Source organism: Nicotiana tabacum, unplaced genomic scaffold (assembly GCF_000715075.1).
Source record: "Nicotiana tabacum cultivar K326 unplaced genomic scaffold, ASM71507v2 Un00001, whole genome shotgun sequence".
Lineage (NCBI taxonomy): Eukaryota > Viridiplantae > Streptophyta > Magnoliopsida > Solanales > Solanaceae > Nicotiana > Nicotiana tabacum.
The window spans coordinates 4,226,983-4,241,338 of record NW_027438239.1 but is presented as its reverse complement, the minus strand read 5'-3'; the positions used below and the strand labels follow the sequence as shown (position 1 = coordinate 4,241,338).

General features: G+C 34.0%; 1 long non-coding RNA gene across 1 annotated transcript; it reads left to right on the top strand.

Annotated features, from left to right (window-relative positions):
- Positions 1 to 7,441: 7,441 nt before the first annotated feature.
- LOC107828199 (uncharacterized) lies at positions 7,442 to 10,082 on the top strand. The gene is made up of 4 exons (XR_001657691.2): positions 7,442 to 7,702; positions 8,930 to 9,059; positions 9,343 to 9,400; positions 9,607 to 10,082. It is a non-coding gene; the product is annotated as an uncharacterized LOC107828199 (long non-coding RNA).
- Positions 10,083 to 14,356: the final 4,274 nt, after the last annotated feature.

The window sequence follows — 14,356 nt, the reverse complement described above, 5'->3', positions numbered from 1 at the left end:
AAAGTCGAAATTTGAATGTTGATTCCAAAGCAATCAAAATTAGTGAATGCCATAGTAATGTTGATGTGCAAGTCTCAGGCTAAGATATCGCTTAGTAACTGAAAATCCACTCCTCTTTCAGCCGGGGAGGAGTCATGGTAGCTTATTTTGTCATCTTTTCTTCTTCTTTTTATGTTATCGGACTCTGCTATCCTTTATTCAATAAAAAGCAGTTAGTCATTTTGTGTCCATTTTGTGCATAGTTCTTTTCACGCTAGTTCTAGCGACATGACATGTATGCAGAATTTTTGGCTAGATCTTAGAAAACTAATTTAGTCTTAAATTAGATAAGTGAGAAAGAGACACTTTTGAAGATGAATAAAGACATGAAACATTTGGAAAATAAGTATAAGCCAAGTATACGTGGAACCAAAGCAGTCATACCCATGGAAGTTAAGGATCTCTACCTATGAATTGTTGTGAAGATCGGGATTAAGGATGATCAGATGGGTTGAGGTATGTTTAGCACTAAAAGATAGAAAGTGTTTTTCAAAAGAAGGTACAATACATATAATTTGAAACGAATCAATCAGTCTCGAAATGCACACTTTCATATCAAGAAAGAAAAGTCACCCAAATTGACAAGGGTCATTCCTTACGAGGAAATTATTGCTATTATAACTTTACGCTGGACAAGACCCAAAAGACAACATGTTTATCAATGTCATGATTGTGAAGAGATAATATGTTTGGCGTTCTTGAGGCTAGAAGGCCCTTTTTTCTGCTACCCAAATACTTTATACCATTTGTTACCCCTTTTGAGCTTTGTTATAATCTTTGACCCCCCCCCCTCTTGGAATCAAATCTAGAGTCAAAAGTCCAAAAACTCTCATTTCTTTCTAACCATATCCAAAAGCCTTCCAAACAAGACCTCATGATCAGTTTTGAGAATGCCAAGGGAAATCCACAATAATCAATGGTTGTCATATGGAGGACATGGTCATGGTTCTCACTCAAGGAATCAAGAAAAGAAAAGAAAAAAAAGAGAAAAAAATGAGAGAGTCTTACTAGTGAAAACCCTCACAGGCACTGTAAGACGACGAAAATTAGAGATAAATAAATGAGAGAGACTTGTTGGTAAAAATCTCTCGGGGAACCACTAATCGAAAGTAAGCCGTGAAACTGATGTATAGAATTAACACAAACAAGCCTGACTTTAAGGCCTGAAGGAATAACGAAATAAATGATTAGAACAGTTTGATAGATCAGGCCGTTGAGTCCAAAATGCATGTCATGATCATTACGGTTAGTTACCTCATTAAAAAAAAATAAAGCCTTTTCCTTCTTTATATATATATATATATATATATATATATATATATATATATATATATATATATATATATATATATATATATATATATATATATATATATATAACTCTTCCTTCTTTCCTTCCCGATGAAGGCATCTCTTGTAAATATTATTTTTTCGCATTATTATATTCTTTGCTTTGAGTCACTCCTTGTCAAAACAAGTAAGAAAGGATTTCAAAATCTGCTACCAGCTTTTCAGTTTCACAAAGCAAATTCTGGCCAGAACATTTAAAATAACATTATCAGAGAAGTAACATGCACACAGTTGTTACATTCGACAAGTCTTGAGGATTCATGCAGTACAAAGGTTCCCCGAAAGATATTTTTGTCTGCCTACTTGTCAAAAAACAAGCAAAGAAAAGACCGCAAGATTGATTACATGTTCCCTGTAGCACTGAACAGAGACTATGAAGTGTGCACATCACGCAAAAGGCGCATACCCAGTTGCGATTCTCTCTGACAAACAAATTGCTCGAAAAGCAAGAAGTCATTCAAGATATCAAAAAATGCCACCTAAGCAAATATCTCTAGTTGGGATAAGGTTGATTGAGCCACAAACACAATCAGGGTTGGTACAGAGAGAAAAAGTCTCTTGAAAGAAACAACAGAGTCTACCAGCACTGTAGCCAATTACCAATACAGTCGGTCTTCCTGAAGTGAATGCGCACAAAGCCAAGCTGCCAAAGACATCAAGGCCTCAAACCGACCACCACTTTGAAAACTCATAATTTTTCTTTATTTGAAGCAGGAACAAAGCAGTGCATAATGGCGATTCTCAAAGGACGAACGTCATAAAAGGTAAGTTCCTCAAAATCTCCATTTTCTTTTATTTTTAGCATGAGTCACTACTATTCATACAGATCATTTTCTTAGCTTAACCCAGTAGAACCTTTTTACCTAGGGGTATCCAGGTCATAGTTCCGGGTAGAAGTACTCTTCACTCAGGATGTTTTACGTAGCTTAACCCAGGTAGAACCTTTTCACCTAGGGGGATCCAGCTTATAGTTCCGGGTAGAAGTACTCTTCGCTCAGGATATTTTATGTAGCTTAACACAGGTAGGACCTTTTCGCCTAGGGGGATCCAGCTCATAGTTCCGGGTAGAAGTACTCTTCGCTCAGGTTGTTACGTAGCTTAACTCAGGTAGAACCTTTTCGCCTAGGGGGATCCAGCTCATAGTTCTGGGTAGAAGTACTCTTCGCTCAGGCTGTTTTTCGTAGCTTAACCCAGGTAGAATATTTCGCCTAGGGAGATCTAGCTCATAGTCCCGGGTAGAAGTACTCTTCGCTCAGGTTGTTTTACGTAGCTTAACCCAGGTAGAACCTTTTCGCCTAGGGGGATCCAGCTCATAGTTCCGGATAGAAGTACTCTTCGCTCAGGTTGTTTTATGTAGCTTAACCTAGGTAGAAACTTTTCGCCTAGGGGGATCCAGCTCATATTTCGGGTAGAAGTACTCTTCGCTCAGGTTGTTTTACGTAGCTTAACCCGGGTAGAAACTTTTTGCCTAGGGGGATCCAGCTCATATTCTGGGTAGAAGTACTCTTCGCCCAAGCTCGCTTTTCGTAGTTTAACCTAGGTATAACCTTTTCGCCTAGGGGATTTATTTTTATTTCAGTAATATAGGGTACCAACCCCTGGTTACATTTCTTTTCTGTAATACAGGGTGACATCCCCTGGTTACATTTTCTTTCAGTAATATAGGACGCCATCCTATGACTATATTCTTTTCAGTAATATATGGTGCGAACCCCTGATTACATTCTTTTTCCGTAATACAGGGTACCAAACCCTAGTTATATTTCCTTATCAGTATCAGAGTACACCAATCCCTAGTCGATTTTCCAATATAGGGTCTCAACTCCCTAGTTTCTTTCATTTTAGACATAGGGTCTCCATTTCCTAGTCTCTGTGTTTTTTTCGGGGTACACCATTCCCGACCTTTTATTGCTTTCAATAAAGAAGTAGTTTAGAATTTTGTTACAATAACTCACGAAATTTTCCTAGTGCAAATTGGGGCAGAAAAATTTCGTTCATTTATTTGTTTTGGTGTCTGAGTGGGTTTTACCTCGAGGCACAAGATTCGAGATGACCAAAAGAAGAAGTCTCACTTCAGAATAAAAGGAAAAAAAAGGTGAATCCAAAATGCAAAAGCAGTTGAAAAGATGTGGAATGCTCAAGACATGACTGAAGCCACGAGCATTGGATTCTCGTTTTGATTAGAAGAAGCTATAGAACAATGAACTAGCACCTACAGCTAGCGAGCATCAAGGTTTAGATTAGAGTCTGCATGAAGAACTAGTCAAGACTCAAGATCAAGTTTCAGAAGACTTATATATAGGAATCTTGTAACTCATAGCTGATAGGTTTGTTTAGTTTCTTTTTTTTATAATAGCAGGATCGCGGACCGGAGCCTCGACGGAACCTCACTCGACTCCTCAACTCATCATTCCACCATTCTCCTTGAACTACATGTGACCTGATTCCCCTATAACCCGGGATATGTAGGCAGTCCAAAACCAGGACTCGGTTACACCCTATCTTTTATTTCTTTTCCTTTTGAATAACGGTTTGATCAAATATTAGTCACATGGCTCACCTAGTCTTTGTCTGAAAACTCTTCATGTTTCCAAGCAAAGAGAAGCAGTTGTGAGCACCTAATTTTTGACTATATTTGAATTTTTACCACTTTCTACTATGTAAATATTTTTAAAAATTTAATATATATTCTTCTAGCTTTGTTATATTTTTTTAATATAGGGTAAGAATTAAAAATAATTTAAAAGGTCAAATTATTATTATTAGTATTATTTTTATTTTTTATCTTTATTGTAACATAAAATAAATTAAAGAAAATCGAAAAAAATAAATATTTTTTTTTATTTTCAGATGGGAATACAATAATAGGAAAATTAACAGTATGGAATAAAAAATTAAAAGTAAAAGTAGGTAGAAATTATTTTTTTTAAAAGTAAAAGAAAGTAAAAAATTAAAAAAATTAAAGTAAAAGAATGTGAAAATTTTAAAAAAATGAAAAGTAAAAGAAAGATGAAATTTAAAAAATAAAATTAAAGGTAGCTGAATTATTTTTAAAAAAAATAAAAGAAAGTGAAAAATTAAAAAAAAAAGAAAAGTAAAATAAGTGGAAATTAAAAATAGAAAAGTAAAATAAGTGAAAAATAAAAAAAGTAAAGTAAAAAAAGTGAGATGTTAAAAAATAAAAGTAAAGAAAAGTGCGGAATTATTTGTTTTTAAAAAGAAGAAAAATGGGAAGTGAAAATTCTTTTTAATAAAAAAATAATTAAAAAATAAATCTGAAAAAATTTCGAATTTTTTTCCTATAAATAGAAGAGAAATGTGAGGAGAAAAGAGGAGAAGGAAGGAAAACATAGAGGAGAGAATTGATATAAAATAAAAATTCTTCTTCTGCGCTAAGTGAATTTCTACTCGTTTCATTATTTCTTTCGAAAATTCAAGCAATTCATCACCCTGTTTAAGACTCAAAAATGCCTCAAATTCAAGCCTAAAAATACCTTGTGAAGCTTCATTGATAGTCACCTCTCTCACGCCAAAAATCAGCAGCCTCACGAGGTACAGTCGAGTTTCGGTCTGGGCTCGAATTTTAGAAGGTTCGTCGCTAGATTTTCTGCTCCTCATGAGGTACGCCTCGGCTCATAATTGTTTTTGCATTAATCAAGTTCTGAAGGAAATATTTTGGTTAAAGGTTCATTGCTTATCCTCCCTTTGTTAATTATTTCATTGTTTTGTGTGATGTTCTTATAGAGGTTCATGTGATAATTTTTTGTGTTGTTTTATTTATACACATTATCATGTTGTAGTTTCTTTTTACATGTTTCAAGTGATTTGTCAACAGATTATTTGAATAGGATTTCATCTTAATGAGATTTGCTATTTAAAATTAAGAATGAAGATCTTGTCATATTAATGGGCCATGCGTTGGAGTTCAAGTAAGTGAACCAGAAATGAGTTACCACATTTAATAGGAAAGAAAGAATTTGACATGGGTTGGACTGAGTATAAATCTGTTAGGCCCAATAATTTTGTCACTAGACTAATAATTAGCTTATTCTTCCATAATTGATAAATGTCTCCTAATTTTAAAGATAGAGTAATAAGTTATAAATATTTCTAAGTGTGGATGACTTTTCAATACTTTAAATAACTAATATATTTTCCGACTTCCAAATAATTTCCTATCCATAAACTCTTGGTCTTACAATAATTTCAAATTAGTTTAGGAAAATAATACAGTGCGCGTTCACATGACTTGACCAATCAACTTCGAATAATAATAAATGTGTTATTGATTGTATACACGTACGCGTGACATGATTCTTGACGCCAAACAAAAATGAGTACACGTACGCGTGACTTATTTGAAAATAATTTTCATAAATCTAATCAAGCAATAAAAGCGGACATAGGTAAAACATGAGAACCAATAAAACACATGTTATCCAAAAATAATATAAGCCAAATGTAGTCAATAAAGCGACCGTGCTAGAACCACGGGACTCGGGGAATGCCTTACACATTCTCCCTGGTCAACAGAATTCCTTACCCATACTTTGTTTTCGCAGATCAATAATAATAGAGTCAAACCTTCATTTGACTAGGGATTCAAATAAATGGTGACTTGAAACATCCAAAAAATCAATTCCAAGTGGCGACTCTGTAAATAAAATAATCCCTACTCAAATTTGTCACTTTAATTAGAAAAACTCTTTAACCCACAGCAATCCATAACACATATATCTTTTGTGGGGGGAAAATGAGGTGTGACATTTATAATTTTGTATAATCTACTAGATGATCATGCACTTGTAACACCGGATCTTGGCACACACAATGGTAGAATTGGGGTTTGGATTATTTTTCTTGGTTTTAAATTAATGAGGATCTTTATCTATTTTCTTCTATATTGCTAGTAAAAAGAGTAAAATTACTTGAAAAAATATTAAAATGATTCATGTATGTTTAATTTACTAGTTGGCTGGCCTAGCTGTGACATTGGGCGTCATCACGACCTTTTAGGTGAAATTGGATCGTGACACTCATGATATGCTAACATGTGGTTTTTGAATTTTTTGTTGTTGTTGTAGCCATTGCTTGGGCTATATCTCCCCTGCAATATGATCTGTGGATGTTAATGGTACGTGTACTTGACTAATGTAATGAATCTGTTGCTTCTGTTTTACCAAATGCAAGAGGGCGGGTTTCTCATATGCAAAAGGATAAATATTTAACTGGGAGATAACCTAGTCCTCGTGCAGTCTAGCAATTTCCTATGACAATTTTGTTCTTGTTTGTGTCCATGCAACAAATCTTCAATTTCGTCACACATTTCCAATTACTAAGTTGTCTTTCCTGAACCTCTAATATAAACGATGCGCTTTTGTCCAAGACACCTGAATTAGAAACTGGTTCTCTCGTGGTAGAATGTTCAGTGCTAAAAAAGAATGAGATTCATACCTCTGTCATTCAATTTTTTGTGTGAGAATAGTTGAGTTTGAGTAAAATTAGACCAAAAATTACCTTGAAACACCATATTGAGCTACCACTACTATATTTCATATTAGCCTTTAATTTCCTTGAAGCTTTGTTTCTCCTGAAATACGTGAACTTATTTTACTGGAGAAAGTTGTCAGTGTGGACTCATGAACTTCTTTATTGCTTAGAACTCCTACCCTAATGGAGTCAAATGGAAGTTCAATTTTTATTCAGTCTAGCTCCTTAGTTCTTTCTTGTGGTAAACTAGGATTTGTTACCAACAGTAAAAACTCAAAACTTTGACGTGTCAATTTACTGAACCAGAGGAATCTGTCAGTGTGAACTCATGAACCTTTTTTAATGTTTAGAATTCTCAGCTAATTGGATTATAAAATAGAAATTCACTTTCTATAAAGTCAAACTAAAGTTTCTTATATGTAGGGCACGGGTTTCTTACAATGTCCACACCTACTGTCTATCACGGATATATTTACTTTTACTATTATTTAGAAATGAGAGTTGGGTGTACAAACAGGGTACGAACATGGTAAATTTGATATTTCAAAAATAAATTCTGTTTTTGTTTTCTCAATTTTGCCCCTACCTTTTATGACAAAAGCTTTACCAATTGGGGGTTTAAAGGTACTTACATTCGCTCCTTGGTTAATATCGAATCACTGCTCATATTCTAACAGTGTTCCTCATTTAGCTCTTTCATAAACGAGCCTAGTTCTCAATCCTCCGTCTCTACTGATTTTGCCTGCAATTGCTCTTTCACTATTTTCATCGGAAACTGCTGAATCCGAGAGGAGACTTTTTTGTTACTTCGCTCAGCTCTCCGGTATTCTTCTTCTTCCTCTTTCATTTTTCCTTTTTTTGGGTGGATTTCATAGGGGAAATTTCCATTTCCTCTGTTTATTAGCCATGTCTATATTTCAATTTTCAATGTGAAATTTAGGGGTTTTATGTTCTGGTTTGATTTAATCTATGCATGTTTGGAAATTGATGCCTAGATGCATGATTTTGAACATATGATAAATACAAATCTGACATTTTAAATAAAACTTAACCTCAAAAGTTATTATTCCTAGGAGAACTCGACAAGATTATTCTCTTTTTCCACTTTTTGTCTCCTTTGGTTGCTTCAAAGTTCTAGCAACTAGTGGAGTTTTCCCTTCTTTTTTTTTTTGGGTTTCACCATATTCTGTGATTTGTTAGTTTTGGTCTTTCAATGATCTGTTTGAACAGTCTTCAAGACTTTTCTGGATGTTCTGCAATTTTTTTCTATTTTTTTATTATTCTTTTCTGGTGTGTGCATAGCCAAACATTTATACAAAGCCTTCACAACATTTTAAACAAGTATTTCAGTAATGAATATGGCTGAAAGTTCTTGATTGTTCTGCCCTAATCGACCCCTTCATTTAACGAGTATTTTCCGATTCATCAAGAAGTTGATAGAACCATAGTGAAAGCACCATTGGATAGAAATTGATGCATAGCAGCCGTTCTGATGGGTTCATTGTCTTTGCTGCTATTTTCTTTTTGATTCTTTTAGCGTTTGTACTATGGGCTTCCCTTTGCATTAGATTATTTGTTCTGTATCTTCAATAGCATTTTCTAATCTTGAATACGACCATTTTTTTTAAAGAATTCTCACGGGTTTAATGGTCATCATCTTCTTCTCTTTTTCCTTCTTTTTTTTTCTAATTTATGCACTAAAACGACAGGGAGGTGCTGCTTTATATGTACTTGGCCGTGTGAATGTAGTTTAGTGTATGAAGAATATCCTATAATTCTTGCTAGGAGAATAGGAATATCTCCTTATTAGGGTATTAGTGTACTCAAATTTGTCCCCTCCTGTATATCTTTTCAAAGTACAATATTACACCAAGATCGTGGTATATACTGGTTTATCGCTGCAAACTAGATTCAACTCAACAACAAAATAGATCTCGCTTATCCACTAGCGTTGGAGCTGATCAATTGGTATAGGTTCTTTAGTATTATTCTTTAAAGTTAATCTGCACATCATATTGATATTGAAATACCCTATATGTTGTGACGACAGGGCAAAAACAAAGATATACATGTTTGCAAGTTATGCATCACGCAGCTTCTTACGGTCTTCCGCTTCTCTCACAGTGTTTCCCGTTCAACAGCAAATTATACCCATTGCAAAAATTCTGTCAAAAACTTCTGTAAGTTTAGTAGATATCCAAATCTGTGTAAGTTTATTTATATAACATAGATAACCAACATGTGATTTTTTTTCGTTGAGAGTGGGATTTTTCATGTTGAGGCAGAAATATAAATATCCAATGACATGCAGAAGTTTTATGTAAGGAAAGAAGGGAATTTGACTGGACCCATTTTAAACAATGGACAAATAAGTTCCCCGATATTATGGTTTTGCCATACTTATAAGTTTCATTTTAAGAAAATAGATCACATATGTACAGATATTAAACTATCTTTTTGCAGGTGCACATTCCAAATTGATTTACTGATGGTAGTGGCTCGACAACTGCAATTATTTCTGGTAATCTAGCTGAAAAAATGCTCTACATTGGTTATTTATTTGTATTATTGTACTTTATAAATGTTCTCAGTTTGTTGTTTCTATTGAAGCTATGTGGGCCATGATTGAATCATTTTTAGAATGTAAAATATGATATATTATATTTTCATTTTAGCTTCATTTTACCGGGTAATTTAGATCTAAAATTTGGCTTCTTGCATTTTCAGAATTCATTTAGGAAAAATCATCCTGGAGAAGTTCTAACAATATGCGTGCAAGTCAATCGATTTTGGCCTACGTAGAAAAGGAACACATCTTTCCACCGGGTATTGGCGAGAGGAAACAAAAAAGAAACTCAAGCCTCTAAGTACCAGGAGGTCACGGGTTTGAGCCGTGGAAACAGCCTCTTGCAGAAATGCATGGTAAGGCTGCGTAGATAGACCCTTGTAGTCCGGCCCTTCACTGAACCCCGCGCATTGCGCGAGCTTAGTGCACCGTCTGCCCTTTTTAAGCCTCTAAGTACTAATGAGGTAGAAATGGAAGCAGCGGTTGTGATATCTGAATCTTCTAAGCACAAGGCTGAAGCTAGAAGATTGAGTCCCCCAAAGTATCTATAGTTGAGGATTGAGATTACTTCTATTCTCTGACTTCTAAATTGGTGTGATTATAATATTATGCAGCATAGATTATGCTTCCTTCCTTACAATTCTGATTGTCTTCCTTTTGCACTAATTTATGTTTTCCAAAGTCAAGAAGTATCAACCTTTTTTTGGGGATCTTTTGCTACTGAAAAAGAAAACCTTTTTGGGTTCTCAATTGAATGCTAAAGTCTCATTCCCCCTACCCTTCACAATATTATTTCTAATGTAAGTTAATCGAGTGAACTTGTGAATGAAAAGGGAATGTATCACTGCCAACATGCGCTATTTTTAAGAATGAGTTGATGCAGGCTACAAAAGCATTATGTGGTGGTGGTGATCGATCATTAAGAACTAGGGAGGATGATTATGCTGGTTATGAAAATTTTTGGTTGCCTAAGTGTTCTACATTTACAGGTAAAGCAATGTGCCACTTTCTTTTACGTTAGTTCAAACAAGTGTTGCCTCTAATTACATGAGATTAGTTGATCTTAGTAGATATTTACATCTATTTTATCTTGGTTTAGTTGTCGAGAGACTTTGCAATAAACAATATGACATTACATATGCTAACTTTTCAAATTTCTTCTAGCTTAACCTTAAGCACTTTGAGGTAGAATTTTCCTGCAGCGATTTTTCAGGTCAAAGTTTCTTTTAATGTGTTCCAGCTACATTTATTTGGAACATTTAGGGAATTCATATTATATTTTAGTATATGCAAGGGTAGAGTAACTCACTAATGTTCAAAATACAATATGAGGCTTATGGGTTGTGTTCCATAAAAATTGGCTACTAAGGTTAGTACTACAGCTCCAGCTCAGAGGCAAAGCCAAGATTGAGGCTTATGGGTTATGTTGTACTGAAGATACAAACAGTTTATGTATTTTTTCCGATATTATGTATGTAATATTTATATGTTAATGGTTTCACTAGACACTGCACTTATGCCTTCTTCACATATGGTATATATAAAAGTACGCAATAGCAAATATTGCTGTGCTCTTGTGCAAAATTACCTTAGATGCTTAATTATTGGAAGTAAGATGACTCTGATAAGTACTGAATCATCACCAGTGCATCTTTGAAGCCTACCACTCAAATTTTATAAATAACTTCATATATTATGTGAACAAAATTCCATATTCAAGGATGCTACTTCACGAGTATAAAATAGCGAAGGTAAGAAGCATTGCCTTTTACTCCGTTGTTTTCACTCTCTTTTTTGTCTACTTTGTCGTGGAAATATGATCTGATGCTAATATTGATGTTATTGAAGTTGAAATCAATACATCACGTGTTTCATCCAAATAGATATTCAGATTTCTTTTGAAAGTATACAGTTCTTTTTTTTTTGTAGGCCAGAAAGGCAAAACCATTAGATCCCTCATGACAACAACGCACCACGGCACTAGTAGTAGTTTAGCAGTTACCCAACTTGGTTTCTACCCAAAAATCAGAATGTAAATAAAACAAATAGACCTCTTACGTGTTTAGTTTGCTTCTGTCAGCTCCCATTGTTAGACGTTAGTGCATGCTTGCTTCTTTCCTCTTAATTCTATCTATAATTCATCCATAAATTGCAGCAGTTACGTCCATTTAATGAAGGATATAGGCAGTATAGACTTCAAGGATTAAAAAAACAAATGTGGACTCCTGATTTACTGCAACACTTCCTTTTCCTTGTAGAAGCTTATTGTTGGGTTTGGGCACCGGCATTCCCTGCTTATATATATATATATATATAGAGGTCTTGCTAATATAAAGTTAGTATGTTAGCAAAATACCCATTTTCTCTTTGCCTAAAATATCCCTAGTAGCCTATTGGAACACATTAATATAGGAGGCTTTTTGTTTTTTCATGAATAACACTAAACCCAACACATCTCATACCCATTTTCCCGTCCCTCTCATTCAGATTTGTCCTCTCTTCTCCTTCTCTTTTCCCCATTTTCTCTATTCCCATATTCATCTTCAATATCAAGTAAAGGATACCATTGCCATAATCTCTAATATATAACAAAAAATGTCTTTCAATTTTGATACCCCGATCTATTAGATTAAACTTAATTATTTCTTGTCTTGCATTTTGTTTTAGATATTCCAAGGCAGTCTTGGGAAGAAGAGATCATTAATGGAGTTACACATATAATCAACTCTTTTGCTTTGAGGAGTTTATCATGTGTGTGTTTTGGAACTTGTCCACTGGCGAGATTATCAAGCTCCTTTTTCTTATTGAAAAAATTATGTTTTTTTTCTTACTGAAAGTGGGTTTAGTTTTTATTTTTAGTTTCAGCAGAGCTTCTTGTGGAGGAGTTAAAAGATTATATATTGCGTGCATAGTTATTTACCAAGATATTTATGCTCTTGAGTTGAAATAATACTATTGGTTTAATGGTTGGAAGAATTTCAGTTTAAAGACACAATTTACAATCCATCAAGAAGGAATTGAAGCTAAGAAAATGGGTTGAAATCTGCAAAGGGAGAGCTTGCAGACAAAGGAAATTAAAGTTGGATCCTTTTACTCGGAGAAACACCGAGTGTAAAAGGCAAAAAACAAAATTGGATGACCGAAAAGACAAAAGAACTCTTTTAACTCAGTTGTTGTTAGTATGTTATTAAGGATATTTTAGGTATAGAGGAAATGGGTATCTTGCTAACATACTACCATATTATATATATATGAGAAATTGTACTACCAAATTATTGTGCAAAACTCAATTCAGGTGTCTCGATAAGGCTGCAATTACTTTGCCTGATCAGACTCTAGAGTAGCAACTGTGGAATATATAGATGGAAGCCGAGATTTGCAAAGTTGTTATATTTATTACTATTCAATTTGAAGTACCATTTCTTAATGAATTTGAGCATCATCTGTTTGTATTGCAGATTGGAATTGATTCACATATGGGTGCTGACTGGCCTGGGACATAAAAAATTTAGTATATGTAATTTATAATTACAATTTTTTGTTCTCCGGGGATGCCGTGTTTAACAACTAGAAAAACTCTCATCATCTATACCAAAGTTACAAACAATATTTAAAAACTCATTATTTCCGTTTTATTCATTATCTAACCTTTTCAATTAATAAAAGAAAATCTTCATTAATTATTCGATGGTGACATTAAGAATGTAGTATATCTCCTATCCAAGTTTTCACTTCTTTTTTAAAATAAAAAGAAATTCTAAGTTTTTAATGGTAGAAATACTCTAGAATTATGAATTAAACTATTCAAGTCTTCATATTGCTAAATAATATTTATACATAAGATCTAATGTAATGTATTGTAAACACTATGGCTAACACTTTATTAACTTATCAAAATCTGATACGTCCAAATTACACCTTTTTGGATTGATTTAAACTAGAAAGTACCGTATAAATGTGAAAACAATATAATTTAATTTTTTGAAGACCAAAAAAATTCTTAGCTTAATTTTGAGTTCATATGTCAATTTAATTTAGTGAGTCCAGAATGAGCAGGGAACACATGCAAAACATAGGCTTGTCTTATATAACACTTTTCCAGGATGGCCAATCATACGGAAGGATGAACTGCCGAAGTAGAATATCCATGTTAGGGTTGAATTGATGCGTTGGGCTTGACGAGCTCAAGGCATGTATCGCGTAATGTGATAGAATAAGAACTCGTCTTGTAACTTCCAAAACATTGTCATCGCAACTCAAAAAGAATTGATCAACACGCCAAGATGGTACCAATATTGGTGTTTATTGATCAAATTTGTCTGCCATAAATTAAATTTTACATTCAAACACCATTAAGAAAAATGAAAAATAGAAAAGTAAAGACCTTAACACCCTTGATAGAGGCATGAAGAGCAAATCAACAATGTTCGAGTCAAGTATTCTAAAGGAGTTGTTTCTCATATTAGGAAAAAAGTGCTATTGCATAGTATGCATACTATCGGGAGGGAGGAGTGTCACTCTCTTGGAGTTACATAAAAATCTTGAAATTATCTTTCAAGTTCTTGTAACTTCCTTGGTATTCCTCATTATACAGGGAACTAGTAATTACTTTCTCCTATTTTAAAACATATAAAAATGAAGAAATTATTTACCACTAAGAGAAACAAAAAATCAAGAAGAAAGAAAAAAGGGTTAATAGGAATGAGAGACTATTATCTTTGCGAAGACCAAATAAAGTGGATCAAAAATTCGATGAAGAGGTAAAGGATAACATGTTTGCAAAGCTACTAGGATTAAGAATATACTCGAAGAGTACATCTCTGGACTCTGAGCACCTCAAATGTAAAGAAATAACAGTAATGTTGTTCTCCTACCAAGATGCAAGCAATTTCTCCCCATCATGGGATTGCG